Below are 16,594 nucleotides of genomic sequence, written 5' to 3'. Positions count from 1 at the left end.
CCACAGAGCAATTCAGTAGCTAAGCCAGGCATACACCTGGAACCATGACTCTCATTAAGAACTAGTATGTTCCTCCTTTGTTTGTATATGTGTGCATGTGTTTATTATGCACCTATATAAAGTGTATGTACATACATGTTTCTGTGTGTGCACATGCAAGTACTGGTGTAGATCTGTACACACAGGTATTTGTACATTCAGATGCTATATGTTCTACTCTATGTATGTGTTTATACCATGCTCATCACTGTAGATCTGAGTGCCTTCCATTAATGCATTGCGCAAGGCGACTACCGTTTGTCCCATGTTTGTTCTCTCATCCTCTCCCCAGGGATAGACGCATGTGCAGTGGAATGTTTTGTTTTGGTAGGTGGGTTTTTTTGGTTTGTTTTAAAATAAATCCACGTGTTGCTCTCTGTTTGTTAGAGAAGGCCAGGTCAGAGAAATGCGCCTTATGCTTGGAGCGGAAGGTGGTGAGGTTTATAATAGCCCTTAGTTCCTGGGGAAGTTCATTCCACAGTCTTGGACCAGCCCCTAAGAAAGTTCTGCCTCACGTGCCAACAAGTTTTACCCTTATAATGGAGCGTTCCACTGGGCCACAGGAGTGCAGCTGTCAACCACAGTCTTCATCCCAGGGCTTTATGCCCTGGCCATGGAGCACCTTGAACATAAGGACTGAGACCATAAACTTGACTCAGAATTCTGTGGGAAGCCAGTGGAGGACTGAAGGACAGGTCTGATGTGCTGGTAGTAGCCTGTGTTTCTGAGGAGAAATGCAGCAGTGTTCTGTACTAGTTAAAGTAAATCAAGTGCAATTATTAAGTGTTCAAATTATTCTTCATCCAATGAGGTGGCCATTGTTCTTGTAACTACCCTTTAATGCTGCAGTTCAGGAGGATTCTTGGTGAGCTAAACTGCTGCGTGGGTTGGCAAGGGCATGCAAATTGAGTGCTCCATAAGTGTATAGTGACCTGACAGACCTTTACTGTTCCCTTAAAGACACTACTGACTGTCAGATCAGGGAACCGTCACTGATGGTTTGTGGTATAAGCACCAAAGGATGAGGGAACCTCATGTACTCCCATGAAACTAGAATGGAGGTGGGGTTGGCCTGGTGGCTTCTCTCTGCCTTTCAGAATTTATTTTCATAGACTATGATAGGACAATGCATGTGACATCCTGTGCTGTGTTGCACCAGCATCAGAGCCAGCGTAGAGATTGGAGCACATTTATCACTGGAGTCTAGCAGCATTAGCAGTTATACAACCTGCTTTACTTGTATGGGTTATCAATGTCAGCCACACCTCTAACATTATTGATGTGTTGGTGTATGACTTATCATGGAACCAACATACATCAATATCCCCCTTGTTTCATAGCATTGTAGAGAACAAATGGCCATTCCAATTAGAGTGCATCTCATCTCAGAATGCTGTTCTCTGGAAAAAAAAGACTTCACAATAAGGGTTCCACAGAGTATTTTGTGCATGTGTGAAAAAGAGGTACATATCTAGCAGACACACCTCATCTGACAGGGTTATAAATGATCATTTTTTCCTGCTGGAATTGGTGTCCTTTTTTTAAAATTCTGCTTGCAGTAAATGATTGAAGATACATGTCATCTTCAACTAGGGTGACCAAACAACAAGTGTGAAAAATCGGGACAGGGGGTGGGGGGTAATAGGAGCCTATATAAGAAAAAAGTTCCAAAAATCGGGACTGTCCCTATCAAATCAGGACATCTGGTCACCCTATCTTCAACAGTCAAAAATGTACTGGGCAAAAAAAGCCTATCAGTCACTGTAACCTGGAGCGTGCATTTGACTTCATTATGCCTCAACCAGCCCAGCTGGAAAATTGGGTAAAAGGCCGAACGCCATTGAAGATACCAGCTGCTGCATTAGAGTGGAGTTTTCCTGAGGAAATGAACGATTTACAATTTGAAATTCCAGTGCTGTCTCTAATGGCGTCCCAGTGAACCTGTGCTGTGCTCCCCGGAAACAATGGAAGTACATGGAGTTCATGTAAAGGCCTGAGCTTGTGGGGTGCTGAGCAACCTCAGGCTAGCAAACCACACAAGCAAGTTTTTAACGTCAAGCACATGAGGAGTCTCATTGATTTCAGTGGGGCTGCTCCCACACTTAAAGTTAAGCATGCACTTAAGTATTTTGCTGGATTGGGGCTTCGGCTCCCACGGACATCAGAGAGAGTTGAAGGGCTTCAGGACAGATTAGGATTGGGCATGTGGGAACCATTCCACTGCAGTCTAGTATGTAAACTCCTGCTGCACAAGGGTGACATGGTAGAAAGTCTGCTGGGGGCAGGGCCGGTTGCCTGGGTGGAAAATGGCTGCAATCTACTTTGGGCCAGTGGCATGACAAAATTGGGAGATGTTGGCCAGAGACGGGTATAGCCAGGGGATGTGCTGACTCAGCACAGACTCTGGAGTTGAGGTTCCTTTGGAAATTAGAGCTGCCCCATCCAGCAGAAACCCTCAGAGCTGGAGGGGGAAATGCTGCTTCTTTTCCCCTGGAAGTGACCTCCCCCTACACGGTGGGGGGTACTCCATCTCTTTGAGCTAGCCAGGGTGGGCCTAGCCCACCACATGGACAGTCCCCGAGGCAGCATTTTCTCAAGCATTCCATGCCTCCTGGGATACAACACCAAAGCAGTGATGCTGGAGGGTGTCATCTCTGACGAAAAGGAGCCTAGTTTTTCCTCACCCGCCACCCATCTGGACCTGCCCTGGATCTGCTGAGGTCATATTCTGCGATGACCATACAGTTATACTAACAGCCATAAGAGTATCATCCTATTTACTGCTGTGCAGAGGGGAAGGGAACAGAGTGGTTTTTATTAATCTCCCCTGCAGCCTTGCAGTGCCATTCCCCTAGTTATGAGGATTATCCCCTGCTTAATGTTTACTTTTTGGGCAGTGTTTTTAGACGATAGCCCTGCATCTACAAGCTCTTTTTTCCCCTCTGGCTCTTCAGAACTGGGCTTTCTGAATGCATGAGCCATCAGATGTGACCTCCTTCTAGACTATTAAGAGTTGAAGGTCATTGCCATATGTCATTCAAAAGGCAATTTTCACTGGAATTGCAATACAATCTTGGTTTTGTACTATGACCTTGATGTCACAAGCTATTAATGATCTCTTACTACAGCCTCTGGCGGAGAAGGGTTAGAACAAACGTGACATGACAATTTGGTGTTAGATCTTGCTGGCTTAAAAAAAAATATTTACAAGGCATTGTGTGTGGTATAAATGCCTATGTAGGTACATGGGGTAAATAGATAGATTTCCATAGCAGGACCTAGAGGCAAAGTCTTGGATATCCTGTGAGGACACACGTTTCCTTGAGATTTTGAGCCCAATTTTGCAGAACCCAGAAGATTTAGCTAACTTCTCTGCCTCAGTTTCCACATCTGCACAATGGAGCCATTACATTATATTTATCCGCAGATATATGTGGTAGCATGTGGCTTAATTCTCATTAATGATTTTTAAAGTGGTTTGAGATCCTTAAATGAAAAGTAAATGCTACATGTCGTTCATTACATATTTCCTTTCTTCAGTGTATATTTACAACAATAACCCCTTATTTCTGTTATCTGCATAAAAGCTTCCATATGCACTGCAAAGTCTGTAAGATCCTAGAAACATAAAATTTTTCATATTGGATCAGACCAAACATCCATTTAATCCAATATCCTGCCTTTCAGACCGACCAGTACCAGATGCTACACAGGAAAGGACTAGAAACCCTATAAGCAAACAATTACAGAATAACCTGTCCATAGAATTTTCTTTCTGATACCCTCAAGCATGTGGTTTTATATCCCTTCTACAAATGTCTCCTATCTATGTAAATGTCTATTTTTTTTAATTCACTAAAAGCATTTGTCTTTAATATCTTGTAGCAATGAGTTCCACAGATTATGCATTTATATAGATTTCCATTTATCAGTTTTAAATTTGTTGCCTTTCAGTTTTGTTGACCATCTCCTGTTCTTGTATAATGAGAAAGGGTAAATAGGAGCACACAATTTACCTCCTCTGATCCATGCATTATTTTGTACTCATGTGATATGTCCCTTCTAATTCACATTGAGAGAAACTCATCCCATGCAGAATCCCAGCATGAGGCCCATACACCACTTCCATCCTACTTAAGCCCATGAGGAAGTGTGTGTTTGGATGTTTGGGCCCACATTTGCAAAAAGTGATTCAGCTGCAGCAGGCTGCTCCGTCTGGTTCATTCATGCACGTGGCACACTTTGCTGCTGCTGTCAAGGAAGGGAATACACACATCACCTGCTTTGGTCTTGCTCCAGAAAGTTAAACTGTTTTTAAAACTTCAAGAAGCTAAATGATGGATGGGATCTGGTTTTTATTTACTCCCCAGGCAGAATATAACCTACGGTATTTCATAAAATATTAACCATCAGTTTGTGTCTGATTTATAGACCATCCTAGTCCAAGGGGACGCTCTTTGCAATCATACTTCCTGTACCTTACTGAGCAGTAGTAAAAGAGCATGCTGCTCCTCTCAAGCACTGTGTATGTGTAATGTGGTATGGGTGCAGTCTACTCATGATCACAGTACGGGGACCCAGGAACTCCTGGGTTCTAATGCTAGATCTCACTGGCTGTGTGGCTGTTTCCCCATCTATGAAATGAGAACAGTAGTAGATACTTAGGGGTGTTGTGAGGATGAATTAGCTAAAGGCTGTAATAACAATAGCTAGCTCTTACAGCTTTTTCCATCCATAGATCTCGCAGCCCTTTAAAACGGAAGTCAGCATCATTATCCCCATATGGAGAAGTGCCTCAACACATAGGCCACTCACAGAGCTGGAAATAGACCCCAGGTCTCCTGAGTGCTAGTCTAGTACTCTCTCCATTGGGCCACACTGTCTTGCACTGCATGTTTGAAGATAACTGCTAAATATATTAGGCCTGACATGACGGAAGGGTATCAAGCATGTGCAACCTCACTGGCTTCAACTGTAGGTATTCACAATGGGACCTAGTATTATAAAATGTTATGTTTCTAGGATCTTACAGACTTTGCAGTGCATATGGAAGCTTTTATGCAGATAACAGAAATAAGGGGTTATTGTTGTAAATATACGCAGAAGAAAGTAAATATGTAATGAACGACATGTAGCATTCAGGGTCGGCTCCAGGCACCAGCTTAACAAGCAGGTGCTTGGGGCGGCCAAGGGAGAGGAGCGGCACCTGTGGCAATTCGGGGGCGGCAGGTCCCTCACTCCCTCTAGGAGCGAAGGACCTGCCGCCGAACTGCTGCCGCCGATCGCGGCTTCCCCCCCCCCAATTGCCACCGCCGGTCACGATTGCGATCGTGGGTTTTGTTTTTTTTTTACTTGGGGCAGCAGAAATGCTGGAGCTGGCCCTGGTAGCATTTACTTTTAATTTAAGGATCTCAAACCACTTTAAAAACCATTAATGAGAATTAAGCCACATGCTACCACATATATCTGCAGATAAATATAATGTAAAGGCTCCATTGTGCCGATGAGGAAACTGAGGCAGAGAAGTTAGCTAAATCTTCTGGGTTCTGCAAAATTGGTCTCAAAATCTCAAGGAAACGTGTGTCCTCACAGGATGTCCAAGACTTTGCCTCTAGGTCCTGCTATGGAAATCTATCTATTTACCCCATGTACCTACATAGGCATTTATGTAGGTATCTCTGGTCAAGTGAAAAAATTCTCTAAGTTATATATAGTATGTGCCATGGAGCCCCCTAGTGGTGATTCTGTCTAGTATCAGGATATCCATGCAGGCAAGACGTTGTACAGCTAAGCTGGCAGGAGCCTGAAACTGTGAGAGGGTTCCTGGATTTGATATCTGTTATGGCATTTAACTGACAAACTCCACACTACACTGGACTTTCTCCATACTTAACATTCTAAAAGCAAGAAAAACACATGGCAAAATAGTTTGCCTCCTCACTCTGATTGTATCAACATTTTAATCCGAGTGTTTTTTTGTCACTGCTTTCCCTTCCACATGGCATTCACGCTCCAGCAATATCCTATGGCAGAATGAGGTCATTCGGGGCCCTTCGCTACTCTTCTGTCAAGAGGCATATATCCTTGCTCCATAAAGAAATAGTCTCTCTCCTATGAAAGTATTGCACTCTTTCTCTAAAGTAAACCTTTTACTGTTTCTCTAACAAAGGAGAGCAGGGATTAGTGGGTGGTGGAGCCGGCTGATGACAAAAACAGCCTGGTGAGAAAACTGAAATTCCAACAGATGTTGGATATTTCCCCTGTACTAGAAGAGAGCATTGCTGCTGCATATGGACACTTCTGTTAAAAGAACAAAATACAATTTAATCATTGTCACCAAGAAAAACCCTGAGGCACATTCCTCTTCCCACCATTAGTCTGGAAATAGGATTTGCTCTGGGGTTTCATCTGTCTGTTTATACCCTGCTCATTACTGTGACATCTGAGGGGTTGGGTCAAGGTCTTTGGCTAATACCATTTACATGGTCACCTGTAAATGGGAAAGACAGTGTAGTCTAGTGGTTACAGTTTGGCAGATGGAAATTAAGAGACATCAGGATGTTCTTTGTAGGACTTTGAGCAAGTCTCACCAATTTCTTTCTGCCTTACTTTTCTCCATTTGCCAAGTGGGGAATAATGATATGGTCCTACATTTTAAAATGCTTGGCGATACTCTGATGCAAGGTGTGACTCACTAGCCAATTCTTTTTTGGGAGCCGTACTATTTTGAAGTGCTAAGAAGCCAAGAAATCAATTTGATTGCAGGTAATCATTTATAAACAGACAGGGTCAAATTTTCTAGGGTGCGGCACCTGCAGTTGGGGCCAGATTTTCCAAAGAACTGAACACGTTGGGTGCTGAACTTTTTTGAAAATATCTGGCCCTTCCTTAGGTGCCTACATGGGAGCTAAGCTCCTTTTGTAAATGCAGTCCCAACTGTGGATGTTGAGTTCTTCTGAAAATTCTAGCCATGGAAATTGGAGTGAGGGGACGTTTTCAGCCTGGCTCTTATCCCCACTCTTTGATTTTCTAAAACACCCAGTTTATCCAAAGGAAATCGGAGTCTCTTGTCCCCTTGCTCACTATGTCCATAGTTCTAGTGCCAGAAACATCTGGTTCTTCTATTCAGTCTCAGATTAAAAACAGCAGTTGTGTCAGGGCCCATACAACCGGCAAGCAGGCTGCTTTCTTCACACCGTATGATGGGGGCCCTGATCATTACAAACCCCAAACGATAAGAACTGAGAGGTAAGAGACTCTTGTTCCCTGCAACAAAAAGAAAACTCCATTGATGCATAGCTGAGGCAGCAGCAGGAAGAAGTCATCTTATCATGTTCTCCCTATCCATGAGCCTGAACTAATCCTGATTTCCAAAGCAATTCAGAGTTGCCCCATTCACTAATATCTTTTTTTAAGGTATAGTGTAGCAGGTAAGAGATTAATTGAAGAATTAGCAGGCATAAGGTGAGGGGTTGGATGCAGCCTCGTCCAGTGGCTAGAGCATAAGACTGGATATCAGAAAAGCTGGGGCTGGCTTGTCCTGTGTACGTCAGGAGTAACTGATTAAATTAAGGGAAATGCGCCAGTATGAGGAGAATCGGGCTTTGGGGTTCTAGTCCCCCCCTCTGCCACTGACTCATTGTGCAGCCCTGGGCAAATCATTTAATTGCTCCCTGCCTCGGTTTCCCCATCTGCACAATGGGGATAATGATACTTTCCCACCTCTGTAATGTGCTTTGCAATCTACAATGGGAAAGTCCTCTCCGTAAGTGCTCCTTGTTGGTGGTGCTTTTTAGCTGAACTAGCACAATCGGCAGCCTCGATCCTCCGAGAAGAGAGTAAGGGCCTGATCTTGCAGTCCTTACTCAGGCAAACCAGCAATATGAGGGCAGCATCAAGAAAAGAAAATGAAAGTGAACATGCTATAAGGCAATGGAGTATTGCTGCTTGGTTACATCCTCCCCTTAATTTTATATCTGGGTTTGTTACCTTCTCTCCCGAGCATAGGAGGTTACATGTATTAGCATCAAGTCTCCTTTCAGCCTCTCACTGCACTGACCCCCCTGAGTCACTTTTCAATTTGGTTCTGCCTCCCCAGGTGTTTGATACCCCTATCTGGATTGCAGCTGCACATTCAATGACAGCTGGGAGGAAGGATGGTCTAATAGCTAGAGCACTGGACTGGGACTCAGGAGGTTTGGCCTGTATTCATGGCTCTTCTACTGGCCTGCTGGGTTACTTTGGGCTTGGACACGTCACGTCATCTGTCTGTGCCTCAGTTTCTTCATCTGTAAAATGGGGATAACGATACCGACCTCCTTTGTAAAGTGCATTGAGATCCACTGATGAAAAGTGCTAGGTAAGAGCCAGTCCTGTTATTATTGGTTCTGCCACGGGCTTTGTGTGTGATCTTGAGCAAGCCACTTAGACTCAGCTCCCAAAATTGGGGTGAGATTTTCGAAAGGGCTCAACATATTGAGTGCTGAGCAGTTTGAAAATCCAGCCCCCATGAGAGCCGCTGGGTGCTGAACGCTCCTGCTCCTTTTCAGCGGATAACCCCATTGACTCCCCCGTTGTTACGCTATGGGCAGCTTTATCAATTGCTCTTGCGTAGAGTCTGTTCACCACTGCCGTACGATCAACAGGGATGTTGCAAGAAGGTTTATTTTAAAAATGTAGAACAACAGGAACCAGGAGAGTTTTAATGAATAAATTATACAGTTGTCTTAAAGTCAAGTAATAGTTAAGATCCTCGTTTAACTTGAGCAGGGGTGAACAATAACGGAAAAGCAGCAAGTGAGCTCTTCTCGGTCTTCACAATTCCTCAGAAAATTGCCATGATCCTTCAGAATGTTTCCACCCACCACCTCTCAGGGATCTTAACGAGCGTGTAGGAATGCACACCACTGAGCAATGTGGAAAGTTTCCTTCCAGAACCCTGTGCTCATCCTAGTGTAGAGAGCCCCGCAGTAGAGTCTTGGGGTCAGATCCTACTTCCTGTTAAATCAACGCCAACAGTCCAAATTGTCTTCAGTGGGAGTGGGATTAGACCTTCAAACTAGAACATACTTTAAAAATATAGTTGTAACACCGACTGGCCCCATCCATACTCGGGATCAGATTTTCAAAAGAATTCAGCACCCACAATTGGGGCTAGATTTTCAAAAGAGATCGGCTCCCATCAGGCACCAAAGTCAGTGGCACCCAATGTGCTGAGCGGTCTTGGAAACGTGGCCATAAGTATCGCAGTGGGGGCTGCTGGGTACTAGAGAACTTTTGAAAAGCTGGTTCTTGTTTCGGTGCCAAATGGGAGCTGAACCCTTGAAAGTCTGGCCCTACCTGGTCAAAATGCGTTGGAAACTGGTTTAGCTGGAGCTGTGTTTAAGTTCTGCTCACACTCTGCTCTTTAACTTTATTCCTTATTTATTTAGACCAGCATGAATCAGGCCTAAAGCAGTTTCCAATCCCAAAAGCAGCAAATCCTTCCCGCTCATCTGGATCCAAAGAATGAAATGCCTCGTTTTTTGGAATCATTCTTTTAATTCTACTTTTCCCACCAATGCCGGAATTTGTACTTTGCCTTGCGGTGCAATATACTATTGATAGCTCCAGTGCAATTGTATAGGAAGAGCTTATGCTGTCATTGCTACTGCATCAATGAGCTGGTGGGAATGAAATAAGTACACAGAGGAAGCAGACAAAGTTATGCAACATTTCCAAATATGGTCATTTCATTTTGATAGTCTCTAGACAAACAAGTAGGTTTCCACCCCCAACTGCCCAAGTCACAATCACAGGAATATATAGTCAGAAACATGAATGTTTAAGATTCACGGGGATCTTTTGGGCTCACTTCAGGAAGAAGAGAAGAGCAACTGGCATTTTTCCCCATACTGATAGCCACCCATGGCCGCTACTTAACATAAACATTCTTTTAAGAGCACTCGTAGTTGCAAACACACAGCCTGTAAGAATTCAAATCCGCCACTTCTCATATTATATCAAATCAGGCCCCTGTGGCCTTCCCTCACTCCAACATACATGTGTTCAAGTGGTCTTTCAAAGAGCCTGTGCCACATTCTCTCTCTCTCTCTCTCTCTCTCTCTCTCTCTCTCTCTGAATGATGTAAACCAGGGGTAACTCCATTGAAGCCAGGGGAGATGCACCAGTGTAAAAGGTTGCAGGACACCAACAGAGCAGGGAAGAACTTGCAGCGTTCCATGTAGCAGACTACTGTCATCAGGGCAAATCTCCACCCACCAAACTTTTCTCATTTTGGCCTTTGGTAATTGACATCAGCAGAACTAGCCATCAGAACTAACTTTCATTCAATGACACTTGGGCTATAGGACCCAAAGGGTAAGAAGAAGGGTAGGACTGTCAGGAGAGAAGTCACTGGTGGGGAGCAGAGTGTGGCCGAGATGTCGTAGTTACACTGGTGTAAAAGTGAAAGAAAAGAGGAGTGCTTGAAATTGTTTTGGGGTGGGGAAGTCCAATTAGGGTGACCAGATGACAAGAACAAGATGCCGCCAAAGCAAAAAACAAAAAAACAAACAAAAAAAAGCTGGAGTGCAAAATATCGGGACAAATGGCATCCCGACCATACATCGGTCGGGACGTGGGACAAACAACTAAATATCGAGACGTCTGGTCACCCTAAGTCCAATAGGGTTAGGGTGGAAATAAGAAAAATAGCAAAGGATTAAAAAACAAAAAGGAAAATGTTATAATCAAACAAATGCAAAAATAGAAAATAAAAATCAACAAAATGGAAAGAGCTGAAAAAGCCCCAGAGACAAGATGATTAGAACGGATTTTGAAGAGTCTTGGGTCGCATTCCTTCCCTCTTCCTTTGTATTCTCTCCAGTTAAGCCCCAATCCTTCAATTGGATTCATGTGGATGGACCCTGCACATGGTCCTACTGCAGTCAGTGGGCTCTGCATGGGCACAGGGGTCTGCTCACTCAAATCCAATTGCTGGATGGGGGACATGGATTGTGAGCTCTGAGGCTGGGATCCTATGCAGTTTATGTGCTGCACCTAGCCATGCTTTGGGTGATGTAAAAACAACAATACATATTGAGGAGATTTGAATGAATTAGCAAATGTTGGACCTGGTCCAGCAAGAAGTTATTCACAGGTCCCCATGTGAAGTGACAGATCCTCCCCTCCCCCTAAGAACACCTTGCACCATCAGGGCCTTAGAAAGAGTAATCCTCTGAAGTAATGACAGATTCATTGTGTTTCAAGACATCTCGTCAGCCCTCCTGGTGATTTGATTGAGGATGTGCTGAACAAAAGAAAAAAAAATAGGTAAGAGTTTGCGTCCATTTCATCTCTGCTTCCCCCATTCATAGCTATAGCAATATAGATGTCATGCGTCTGCTCTTTTCTTTTCACTGTGTGTGTGCGTGCACTGAATATTCCCTTGGTTTCTATGTTACTTTGTCTGTGTAACATTTCAATCTGTCAGAACCATTAAAAAAAACCCAACCCTGAAGATTTGCAGTGATCCCAAAAGCTAATGCAAATCCAGTCACTGAATCAAAATAATGTATCAGTCAAGCAGAGAGAGTTTTGACTACCTATAAAAAGCCACGTTTCAAAACAAAATGTACATCCCATCACTTAAAGCTCAAGGCAAGTCTATGCTAGGAGGACGGTTAAGGCAAATACAATAGGCTAGAAATGTTCGTTAGTCAGAGGCTCTAGTCCTGCCAACATTTACGCATATAATAGCCTCATTGACGCTACTGGCACTACTCACCTGTGTAAAGTTAAGCAAATGCGTAACTATTTGCAGGACAGGGGTGCTCTGATTCTGATTTGGGGTCTGCTAGTGCAGGCTTCTGTACCTATGTAGAGCCCCATTGAACAGGGCTGTCCAGAAAACAACAACTCTGTTTTGAAAAAAAAAAAAAAAAAAAAGTCTGAGGTTTCAAAATTTGTTTTTGTTCCACTATGCAACAAAACTGAGCCCTTCCAAAATGTTTTGTGAAAAAGCCTGCCCGAGAGACTGGCTCCGTAGCCTGCTGGTTAGGGTGCTCACCTGTAATGTAGGAAATGCAGGTGTAAGTCCTGCCTACAGATCAAGCAGAGTAGGGACTTGAACCGAGGTCTCCCAGCTTACCTAACAACTGTGCTATTGGTAAATCTGCATGGGGGGGGGGGGGGGATTTCCATTCTGTCAGCAGAATTTCCATCCTGGACCTGAGAAATGTAATCAAAACAGATTCATTTCTGCAAAACCTCTTGGTTTTGACAAAATGGTATTTTCAGTGGAAAAAGTGTAGTGGAAAGTTTTTTGAGCAGCTCTGTGTTGAAATCAATGGGCCTGATTCTCCTCTCACTTACACCAGTTTTACACTGATATAGACTAGTGTGAGGGAGAGGAGAATCTAGCCCACTGGGACCCCACAGGTTTTCAGGGATTCCGAGTAGCGCATCCCAATTGTAGGATCAGGGCTCTAAATTGTAAATTCCTTCAAGCAGGGACTGTGTCCTCCTATAAGTGTGGACAGTACCTAACACAATTGGCTTCTCATCCTGGTTGAAGCTACACTAGTGAAATGCAAATAAGAATCACTTTGATAGATGGCTGTTTACGAGAGGAGCTCTCAGGAGTACTGGAAGTTTTGCAGGAGAAAGCAAAGTGCTCTCAAGTCGTCTGCTCATGACATGCAAAAACATTCAGGAACATACCAGCTCCTGATGTACTTGCCTTTAAAACAGGCTTAGCAGAATTCAGTTTATTTTTAAGCATTTTTTCCTATTTTTATCTACTTAAATGTTCAGAGTTGTGGGAAATTATGGGGGGCAGTGGTCAGACAATAATTATTTAATGACAGTAGACGCTGAGATTCAAAAAGTTAAAGCTTTAAAACCATTAAAAACACAAATTGTCAACATCATTTATCAAAATACATAAAGTCAAGGGCCTTAAAATCAAACTCTAAGAGTTCTCAAGCTGCAGTTTTTGTACTTTGCCTGTCTGCAAATTTTTACTATTCTTGATGGAAAATATTTTTTCTTCAGTTTGTGTGCGCATCATGAAATCAACATTTACTGCTAAAAATCTAATCCTTCCAAGCCCTACCTTTAAAGCATTTTTAGATTAAATTTGTCCTGGGACCTTGTAATAAAATGAAACTGGAGTGAGGAAATGACATTCAACCACTGTGCAGACCACAAACTGTTCTCAGACAAAATACAACACAAAATTTGCTGACCTTATATGCTGTAATGGAGAGAGGACTGTAAGTGAAATTATATATATGGAAATTTTAGTACCAAGACTGTAATATCATATTAAAATATTTCATAAAATTGTGCAATTGACCTAAAATTTGAATCCAGGGAGGTTACACAGGGATTTATTTAAGCTTCACAATACTAACTAATGACCATCTTATCCGAAAGCACATTAAAAAGAGAGGTGACATTTTCAAAGCTCTCTGTGCATCTGAATCCCTGAGGTAGCTTTGAAAATCTCTTATCTAGCTTGTCTAAGGCCTTGGCTACACTGGCAATTCACAGCGCTGCACTTGCTGCGCTCAGGGGTGTGAAAAAACACCCCCCTGAGCGCAGCGAGTGCAGCGCTGTAAAGCGCCAGTGTAATCAGCACCTGCAGCGCTGCACGCGCGCTCGCAGTGCTGCAAGCTATTCCCCTCGGAGAGGTAGAGCTCTCGCAGTGCTGGCGGCGCGACTACACTCGCGCTTCACAGCGCTGCCACGGCTGTGAATCCGCGAGTGTAGCCAAGGCCTAAGGCACTTTTCGTCAGTAGATCTCAAAATGTTTTACAAAGTGAGGTTACGTATTATTACCCCTGTTTTATAGATGGGGAAACTGAAGCACAGAGACAACCAGGGGTCCGATGGCACCTTAAAGACTAACAGATTTATCTGGGCATAAGCTGAAGAAGTGGGTATTTTACCCATGAAAGCTTATGCCCAAATAAATCTGTTAGTCTTTAAGGTGCCACCGGACCCCTTGTTGTTTTTGTGGATACAGACTAACACGGCTACCCCTCTGATACTTGAAGCACAGAGAGGTGATGTGACTTGCCTAAGGTCACCCAGCAGTGGCAGAGCCAGCAATAGAACCAAGGACTCCAGTTTGTAATCTAGGCCTCTCTCCACTAGGCCACAGTGCCCCCTACTTTGCTGCACCCACCATTGAAATACAGTTATTTGGGGGTGGGGGAAGGGGGCGGGATATGTAGCAACTTAACATATCAGAGAAGAAGGGCCTAGGAGTCAGATGACCTGGGTTCTGAGTTTGAGCAGGTCTTTTCACCTCTTTGTGCTGGACTGGTTTCCCCGCCTGTAAAACGGGACATGAGAATAGTTGCCTGCCCCACAGGGCTTTTTTCAGGCTTAATTCACTTATGTTGGTAAACTCCATTGAGATCCTTGGAGAAAAGATGCTGTGGGAGTGAAGCACCTTGGGATCTCTAATGCTGACTTCTCATCCAAAAGAGCACACCTCTGGCAGCACAGAGATACCCCACACCCGCAGAAGCACTACTTTCTAGGGACTCGGAGAACAAAGTGCCATTTCCTGCAGCACCTACCTCTGCCTTGCAGGTTTGGCCAGCCAAGCAGCAATTCAGCTCAGCTGTGCCTGCTTACAGATCTGAGGGCATCAGCATGGTGATAACATAGCGAATGGCACATCTCTTACCAATCACAAGCTGCAGGTGGTACCTTTTTACTGGGCTCCCTAGAAACACTCTAGTTAAGTTCTCCAGAGTCAGACTGTCTTTGTCAAGCCACAAGGTATTTCCTGCTTCCTCCCCCTCCTTTACACAAATAAATAATAATTATCATCATAAGTTAAAAAATACCCAGAAAGTTCAATGTAGTTTAGAAAAACCCGCCCTTGAGTTAACTGGAGCAAAACCGAAATGATGAGGAAAGGGGGCTACGTGAAGGTCCTTGAATGATGGGTCTCTTAGAAGGACCAAGCATCTCTGTTGAGTGGGAGGGGAAGTTTCCTCCCCATCCCACCCTTTTTTTAGGGGCAGGGAGGAAAAGGTATTTTAAGATCAGAGCTGGGTGAAGCCAGGAGAGTTGAGGGGAATTTGTGGCAGAGGGCTGTGAACCTCTAGGTGAGGTTAGGTGGCCTTCCAAGTGGGTCTGGGACTACTTATTATATTTTTGCGGGGGAGACTGTGAAATTGGATGACTTTGACTGACTTTCAGTTTGATTCTTATTTTTAGGGGAGAAGGGGGTGTTTGAACCTGAAACTCAAGAGGCATAACGTAGCCCCGAGCAAAGCCTTTAAAACAAAACACAGAGCCTACTGAGGCTTCGGTGACTCAGTACAGCTGCTTGGCCTACAAGGCAGTTTTAAAAATGACTCCCACTTACGATGGGGGATTTTTTACAGTGCGTCTCTCCTGCATGGTAATTAATAATTGTACAAAGAGCACCTTGCCTTGGGGGATCTCAGAGTGCCTCTTAGATCTCATGCATTCAGCCTTGCAACACACCTGTAAGGATTGCCCTCGTCTTTCTTGATAGATGGGGAAACTGAGGCACTAAGCACCGGAGAAGTGATTTGCCCAAGGCCCCTCCGTGCATCAGTAGCAGAGCTAGGAATAGACTCCTTGCCCAGGTCTTCTGATTACCTTGGCCTCTATCCCTCATTCCATTAAAAACACATAGGGCACTTTAAACAAAACCCTCACTGAAACTGACCTGTGGAGATTTCCTCCTCAGCTGCCTGCAAGTATTGTATGGGGGTCTACATTTTCCAGCCTCCCGCTCGCTTTTGTTGCTGGGCTCAGGCCTGGGAAACGGGAAGATGAAGGTTTGTGTGCAGCTCTGACAAAAACAGCTGGAATGCCCCTCCCTCCCCTGCTCCTTCCCCTTTTGTTCCAAGCAGGCGGGGAAGGGGGATTCGCAGAGCCCGGCGTTAGAGACACACTGACTGAGCCTCTCCAGGAATAGCCATCACCTTGCTAGGGAGCCGAGCCAGCCCCCGCGACTGCAGTGCCTGCTCCCCTCCCCATGGCCTGCTAGGGAGAGGGGGGAGATTCCGCTGTACGGTCCCTGGGCTTGTCTGGCGGCAGCATCTTCCAGCTCTGGCTGCATCGGTGTCGCCAATTCCCTCCTGCTCCGGCTTCTCTCCCTCGCCTGGATGCAGCCAGCGTTAGCCTGAGGGAGTGGCAGGCTGTATTCCAGAGGGCTGCAGCCTCCGGCTAGGGCTGGGGGGGCCAAGAGGGGCTTGCAAACAGCCTGGAGGGCTCCTCCACAGCCCCCCTGCAAGCTGGATGCTAAGGAAGAAGGTAAGAAGGGCCTGGGTTGAGGGAGAACACAGCAGCAAAGGGGATTTGGGGGGTTCATCGTGCAAGCCCAGGCTGCTCTAGGAATTATTGTGGGGCAGCTCTCTGGCCCGTGTTATGCAGGGGCTCAGACTAGATGACCACAATGGTCCCTTCTGGCCTTGGAATCTATGAGTCTTGAGCCAGCAACAAAGGAGAGGGGGGAAATGAATGAAGCTGGTGCGGTTCCCTGTTGGAAAATGCCAGGGGTGGGGCGCTGAAGTCT

The 16,594-nt window shown here is 44.8% G+C and overlaps 1 protein-coding gene and 1 long non-coding RNA gene across 5 annotated transcripts in view; one reads left to right on the top strand and one right to left on the bottom strand.

The window, feature by feature from the left end:
* Nucleotides 1–8,685: 8,685 nt before the first annotated feature.
* LOC135976562 (uncharacterized) lies at nucleotides 8,686–16,054 on the bottom strand. Of its 2 annotated transcripts, XR_010593797.1 has the most exons (3): nucleotides 15,743–15,879; nucleotides 11,807–11,939; nucleotides 8,686–11,329 (listed from the first exon to the last, which is right to left on the bottom strand). It is a non-coding gene; the product is annotated as an uncharacterized LOC135976562 (long non-coding RNA). The 2 variants fall into 2 exon arrangements; XR_010593796.1 differs by lacking the exon at nucleotides 11,807–11,939 and having other exon boundaries at nucleotides 15,743–16,054.
* The window catches only part of CLIP2 (CAP-Gly domain containing linker protein 2), a 124,718-nt gene continuing 124,027 nt past the window's right edge, over nucleotides 15,904–16,594 (top strand). Inside the window, exon 1 of one of the 3 annotated variants that reach the window (XM_008166152.4) lies at nucleotides 15,904–16,332. The gene's annotated coding sequence lies outside the window, so the exon portion shown is untranslated. The remainder of the gene's footprint in view (nucleotides 16,333–16,594) is intronic. The other 2 variants (XM_008166153.4, XM_065573007.1) reach the window with 2 other exon arrangements.

The sequence above is a fragment of the Chrysemys picta genome, chromosome 19, assembly GCF_011386835.1.
Source record: "Chrysemys picta bellii isolate R12L10 chromosome 19, ASM1138683v2, whole genome shotgun sequence".
Taxonomy (NCBI): Eukaryota; Metazoa; Chordata; order Testudines; family Emydidae; genus Chrysemys; species Chrysemys picta.
This window is presented reverse-complemented; position numbering and strand designations above follow the sequence as displayed.